This window comes from Crinia signifera, chromosome 2, assembly GCF_055691185.1.
Source record: "Crinia signifera chromosome 2, ASM5569118v1, whole genome shotgun sequence".
Lineage (NCBI taxonomy): Eukaryota > Metazoa > Chordata > Amphibia > Anura > Myobatrachidae > Crinia > Crinia signifera.
This window is the reverse complement of record NC_139218.1, coordinates 333259888-333267352: the sequence shown is the minus strand read 5'-3', so window position 1 is coordinate 333267352 and position 7465 is coordinate 333259888. Positions and strand designations below refer to the sequence as shown.

General features: G+C 46.6%; 1 long non-coding RNA gene across 1 annotated transcript; it reads right to left on the bottom strand.

Moving 5' to 3' along the window:
- Positions 1-5472: 5472 nt before the first annotated feature.
- LOC146059126 (uncharacterized) lies at positions 5473-6874 on the bottom strand. The gene is made up of 3 exons (XR_014470162.1): positions 6344-6874; positions 5955-6059; positions 5473-5559 (listed from the first exon to the last, which is right to left on the bottom strand). It is a non-coding gene; the product is annotated as an uncharacterized LOC146059126 (long non-coding RNA).
- Between the last annotated feature and the right edge of the window lie 591 nt (positions 6875-7465).

The window sequence follows — 7465 nt, the reverse complement described above, 5'->3', positions numbered from 1 at the left end:
AACTTCATACATACTGTACATGCGCTGGCCCAACCATCCATGGGCTGCCTTTGCAGCAGCCCCTGGAAGCTTAATCAGGTTCCCGGTTCCGGTGCATGAGCAGTATGGTCCGCGGTACTGCGCATGCACAGAACTCGTTTTCGGGGCTGCAGTGCATTTGCACACAGAGAGGCATTCCGGAGGGAGGTAACACCTCCCAGTGGGACTGCCTTGAGTGACTGGCAGGTCGGACTTCCAATAGGAAGTCACTGCCAGTCACATTGAAGCCAGAGCAGTCTCACAGATTGCATCTGGCTTCACTTTAGGCAGAAGGGTGCCGGACAGGGTCCCGACAGTCGTGATTCCGACAAGCATTCACCCGACGTCGGGATCCAGACTGTCAAAACACAGACAGCTGGGTTCCCGATGGCTGTCGGCTATTTTCCCTCGTGGGGGTCCACGACCCCCATAGAGGGAGAATAGAATAGGTGGTGCACGTAGCGAGCCACCGTGCCTGCAAGGGGCTTAGCTGCACTCACCATGCGGTCTGCGTCCGGCCAGTCGGGATTCCGACGTCGGGATAATGACTGTCGGGATCCCGACTGTTGGACCCCTATACCACACCCAGGCAGAGACAGTGGCAAATTTTACCTAGGGGGGCTGCAGCCCATAGGTAAAAAACGCCCCTGCATCTTTGTCATTTAATAGAAGTATTAAGTGGTCTGCTTTTCAATCATTTTTACATATTGTATGAACAATCCTCATATTACCCAGCATGCAAAGGGGGACGGGTGTACCACCATTTGCAGGGCGGTTTTGGTTGAATCTCAAGCATGCAAATTTGCATCCGAGTGAGTCAACAAAATAAGGGCCAGTGTGTACAGAACAGTGATGAGCGCTGATACACGCTCCCCCATCATTACTGCCCCGGCCGCTCATCCTGCTATGGAAAGCCATCCACTCCCGTGAAAATTGCTGAAATGGGCAAAAAACAGTGTGTATGGGCCTTAAGTGCAATGAATGCATACCACCCAACTGTCCAGATTATAGTGGGACAGTCCTGCTAATTGGACACTATCCTGCTGTCCAACCCACAGTGCAGGAAAGAAAGGCCCCACTCTGTTTTTGGCTGGACAAATGCTACTTACTATATAGAAGTGCATAGAAAGAAAACATTGCCATACTGAACACAACGTTATATTAGTGATGAATAAATAATATTACTTAGAAAGATTTACATTCCTCCCAACATTTTAACGTCCCACAGTGGGACTCCCACTCCATCTCGGCAAGGGGGTGTGACTGCAGGAAAAGGGGCAGGGCTTCATGGGATGAGCCCCCTGTCCCCCTGTCTCCTGGAATAGATGCTGTGCGTGTCTATTCACCAGAAAGTGTTAGGGGGGACTGCCAACTCTCCCCCCATTGCAGGACAGTGCCAGCCCTGAGCGGGACACATGACAGTCCTAAAAAATAAGCAATTTTAAGGTGAAAATTGGGACAGTTGAGAGGTATGGATTTATACCTTAACGCATAGTAAGAGCTCAGGGAGGGTGCGAGAAGAGAAGGAAGGATCACATGAGATGCAGGACAGGTTGGGATAGATGCACTAGTTACATAGATTTATTTCTTTATCAGTTGCCAGTAGAGGGCAACATAGGTCTTAAAATACAGTAGTTATGACAGAATATGTAGGATCATGTTAGGTTTTATAAATGGCAGTATTAATATTTAGTATAAACTAGAACACATGTGGGAACACATACATTGAACTGGACCCGCTAAAAAGCATTGGGGGAAATTTACTAACATATGTTTTCTACTTCACATGTGATGTTGCTATGGGCAAACAATCAGAATCTACTTCCTATTAATTAGAACAGGGGTGGGGAACCTTTTTTGTGCCAAGGGCTATATGTATGGGGAAAAAATCCTCCGGGGGCCATATGTAAAAGTTTCCCTTACAAATTATCCTGCTGCAGCTGCTGAGAACTACCGACCTCTGGCGAGAATTCCCCTGTACTTGACTCCCGGCAAAGCCACCGGGCAGGTGGGCGGGCCACTCAGATCGGCTACATGGGCCGCCAATGGCCCCCGAGCCTGAGGTTCCCCACCCCCGCTCTAGAAGATAGTAGAAAGGATCTGATTGGTTACCCATAGCAACATCACATGTGAAGTAGAATCCACATCTTAGTAAATTTCCCCCATTGTGTAGACACAGCCTAAAACGCATTGGGTACACACAAGAAACTGGATCCTGCTAAACAGCTCTCATTCGACTGCATGCTGCTAAAACGCAATGTGTAGATGCAGCCCGCTGCCTAACAGACAGTTTTAGAGATATAAAAAAAAGGAAACAAAGGCGCTAGTCCACCTCCAATAGGCACTGTACTAATTATCTAAAGTCCCTTTATTCTGCTACAGACGGCAGCTCCAAAAAAACAAAGTGCTGGTCCTTAGTAAACTGATAGACACATATAATAAACTAATATAGAGCGTTGGATAAAATTTATTAATTAGATCTAATTTTCTAGCAATTATTCATTAGCCTCCCTTGGTGAAGTGATAAAAAACATTTGCAATATATATAAACAAAATCATATAAAATACAAAGAAATATATAAGAAGGCAATAGTATTATAAAAACAATTTCATCAACACATGAGCGGTACTTTAAACACCCATTATTTTTTTATGTGGATGTGTAGGATTGTCTGGCAGACTGGTATTCTACCAACCCTAGTATCCAGTCCTTAGAGGATCTTTTATGCCTAATGTCCTCGGGAGAAAGAAACACTTGTATTAGCAGCTTAATGATACAATTTCTATCCGTTATTCAGTAGTTGTTAGCATAAACAATGTATCCTTTGGGTTTAAGAATCACTGAATCACAAGGGGCGAGCAACAAAGCTTATGAGGGGAATGGAGAATTTAAGCTACGGGGGGAGATTAAGCAATTTGGGACTATTTACATTGGAAAAGAGACGTTTAAGGGGGAACATGCTCAACATGTACAAGTATATCAAGGGCCAATATAAGGAACTGTCACACACCCTCTTTTCTACTAGAAAGGAATCTAGGACACGAGGGCATGAGTATAGATTAGAAGAAAAAAGATTTCATTCAGCTAGTAGAAAGAATTTCTTTACGGTCAGAACAGTCAAACTCTGGAACTCTCTTCCCAGAGAGGTGGTAACGGCTGGCTCATTAAATGCGTTCAAGGCAAAGTTGGACAAACATTTACTGGAGAAAAACACCCATGGGTACAAATACAGATGGCGCCGGCCTTATTATTGCCGCCTGGACGCCATGGCGGAGGTTCTGGCGCATCGATATTTTTATGGCGCTGGCGTCCGCCAAGCGACATGGTTGCTCGCCATGTAATACAATCTGCCACCACTGGGTGGCTAATGCTCCATCAAGATACAGTCGGAGTGATTCCTCCATTCGCCGTATTACTATACTGTATGAGAAGCTCGTGCGCGATTAGACGCTCATGCACGATGAGGTGCTCGTGGGAAATGATAAAGTACAGTACAGTACAGTAAAGTAAATTAAAATGAGACACTAGTGAACGTACAATACAGTACAAGTGAGCAAATGGAGGAGGCGCTGAAGTCAAAGTGCCTCCTGCCTTTCCAGAGTTGGACGGTATCGACTTGCGCTAAAATAAAGTACAGTACTACAGTACATGACAGCACTAATCTATGAAAGGACAAACTCAGACAATCCATGAAGGAACTGATGCCCTTACTCTGCTTCACTCTCTGACAAAATCCTCCCCACAGTAGATGGACAAACCCATGTGCACAGCAGGCGAGGCAGTGCAAAATGACACACCCAAATCTACTGTACAGTAGATACTGTAATTCTCTCTGCGCAAGTCCAGTAACACCTGCCTCACCTGCAGTGCACATGGGTTTGTCCATCCAAGAAGGATTTTGTCAGAGAGTGAAGAAGAACAAGGGCCTCAGTACATGCTGGAGCCTGTTCAAAAATACTTTTCCGGTACAGATGGTGAGAGCCCTGGTGTTATACTGTACAATACTTACCAACCGCGCTCAGAGACTCCTCCTCCAGCTGGGTGGGGGCAGAGGTGGCCCTCTCCTCCTGGGTGGCGGCAGGGAGGCTTTCTGGAGCTGCAAATGTCAAAAAAAAAAAGGACAAAATAAAGAGGGTGTATCGTGCAAGCAGGGGTATTTTTGAACAGGCTCCAGCAGGAACTGATGCCCTTACTCTGCTTCACTCTCTGACAAAATCCTCCCCACAGTAGATGGACAAACCCATGTGCACAGCAGGCGAGGCAGTGCAAAATGACACACCCAAATCTACTGTACAGTAGATACTGTAATTCTCTCTGCGCAAGTCCAGTAACACCTGCCTTACCTGCAGTGCACATGGGTTTGTCCATCCAAGAAGGATTTTGTCAGAGAGTGAAGAAGAACAAGGGCCTCAGTACATGCTGGAGCCTGTTCAAAAATACTTTTCCGGTACAGATGGTGAGAGCCCTGGTGTTATACTGTACAATACTTACCAACCGCGCTCAGAGAATCCTCCTCGAGCTGGGTGGGGGCAGAGGTGGCCCTCTCCTCCTGGGTGGCGGCAGGGAGGCTTTCTGGAGCTGCAAATGTCAAAAAAAAAAAGGACAAAATAAAGAGGGTGTATCGTGCAAGCAGGGGTATTTTTGAACAGGCTCCAGCAGGAACTGATGCCCTTACTCTGCTTCACTCTCTGACAAAATCCTCCCCACAGTAGATGGACAAACCCATGTGCACAGCAGGCGAGGCAGTGCAAAATGACACACCCAAATCTACTGTACAGTAGATACTGTAATTCTCTCTGCGCAAGTCCAGTAACACCTGCCTCACCTGCAGTGCACATGGGTTTGTCCATCCAAGAAGGATTTTGTCAGAGAGTGAAGAAGAACAAGGGCCTCAGTACATGCTGGAGCCTGTTCAAAAATACTTTTCCGGTACAGATGGTGAGAGCCCTGGTGTTATACTGTACAATACTTACCAACCGCGCTCAGAGACTCCTCCTCCAGCTGGGTGGGGGCAGAGGTGGCCCTCTCCTCCTGGGTGGCGGCAGGGAGGCTTTCTGGAGCTGCAAATGTCAAAAAAAAAGGACAAAATAAAGAGGGTGTATCGTGCAAGCAGGGGTATTTTTGAACAGGCTCCAGCAGGAACTGATGCCCTTACTCTGCTTCACTCTCTGACAAAATCCTCCCCACAGTAGATGGACAAACCCATGTGCACAGCAGGCGAGGCAGTGCAAAATGACACACCCAAATCTACTGTACAGTAGATACTGTAATTCTCTCTGCGCAAGTCCAGTAACACCTGCCTCACCTGCAGTGCACATGGGTTTGTCCATCCAAGAAGGATTTTGTCAGAGAGTGAAGAAGAACAAGGGCCTCAGTACATGCTGGAGCCTGTTCAAAAATACTTTTCCGGTACAGATGGTGAGAGCCCTGGTGTTATACTGTACAATACTTACCAACCGCGCTCAGAGACTCCTCCTCCAGCTGGGTGGGGGCAGAGGTGGCCCTCTCCTCCTGGGTGGCGGCAGGGAGGCTTTCTGGAGCTGCAAATGTCAAAAAAAAAAAGGACAAAATAAAGAGGGTGTATCGTGCAAGCAGGGGTATTTTTGAACAGGCTCCAGCAGGAACTGATGCCCTTACTCTGCTTCACTCTCTGACAAAATCCTCCCCACAGTAGATGGACAAACCCATGTGCACAGCAGGCGAGGCAGTGCAAAATGACACACCCAAATCTACTGTACAGTAGATACTGTAATTCTCTCTGCGCAAGTCCAGTAACACCTGCCTCACCTGCAGTGCACATGGGTTTGTCCATCCAAGAAGGATTTTGTCAGAGAGTGAAGAAGAACAAGGGCCTCAGTACATGCTGGAGCCTGTTCAAAAATACTTTTCCGGTACAGATGGTGAGAGCCCTGGTGTTATACTGTACAATACTTACCAACCGCGCTCAGAGACTCCTCCTCCAGCTGGGTGGGGGCAGAGGTGGCCCTCTCCTCCTGGGTGGCGGCAGGGAGGCTTTCTGGAGCTGCGACATCCACTGGGACTGCGGAAAAGCACACAAAAAAACGACTGTGCTGTACAGTACTGTATATTCTCTAACACGAACATACTGTACTATAAAGTACAATGTGTTAAGGTACTGTATCAACACTACAGTACATACTGTACTGTGCAGTACATAACAGTACAGTACAGTACAGTACCTGCCAAAATGACCCATTCCAGGAGGGATGAAATGCTGTGGTCCTGTACAGTATCCCACATGTTTGAAAGTCAATATGCAATGTTCCGCTCTGTACTGTATACAGTATACTGTACTGTACTTACAGTGGCGGTGCTGTCTCTCCCGCAGCGTCATCCTGCTGATACCTGGAAAAATAAGAAATACAGTGCGTAAGGCATACTGTAATTACTGCAGATACAGTATTTGTAGGCCCCATATCAAAAGTTTGTAAGGGCCCACAATTTACTGTACAGTACTGTACAGTATGTCATGAAAACCAATGCTGTAGGAAATCACCCATGGCAACAAGCATGTACTGTACAGCATACAGTAGTTGCCTTCCCTCTTCAGCAGGAGACTCCCTGAAATACTGCACAGTACTGTAGCAGCAATCTCCATCTCTCTCTCATTAGTCCTACACATTATGCCATACTGTACACCAAAATACTGTACAGTACCTACTGTATTACAGTACAGTATGTACAGTATTTTACCACATTCCATAATGTCCATTACCCATTACTACACACACTATAATGCTCATTGCATATTAGGGGGTTAACATGCTCGTTGCCATGGGATGAACCTGGTCTTCCAGGTGTTGCACACTCTGGAAGGGATTAACATGCTCATTGCAAAGAATTTACTGTACAGTACATGATCTGCCATGGATTCCGGGGGTTAACATGTTGACATCACCCCAACCATGGGCTGGAAACCAGGTCTGGTGGCTGCAGGAATGGGAATGTAAGAAGTGGGGTCCAGGCCCTGGAGTTGGAGAGCGGAACAATGCTCAGAAGGACCTGTCTAATACTGCTCCCCCCAAATCTGTATCAATACCACTGCTGAACAGCTGACTCTGGCGCTCTCAGACCCGGTCCAAAAAACCTCTCTGTCCAGGTCAGCGCCCCCCCCCCCCACACACAATACAGTATCTCCATGTACAGTACAGTAGTGTACTGTATGGAAGTACTGTAGACACACCCTTCAGGTGGAGAATGACACACCCCCTAATTCTAAATTCTAATTCTAATAGCAAGTTCTGTAAAATCTACCTGAACAGTTGTACAGCAATCAGCACATTAAAAAAAAATACAGGTACAGTATACTGTAAAATCCCCCATGGCAACAAGTAAAAAAATACTGTATACAATAGCACTCAACATTGTACAGGTACAGTATGTACAGTACTTACTTTGCCTGAGGGAGTCCAGCAGTTGAGGGTC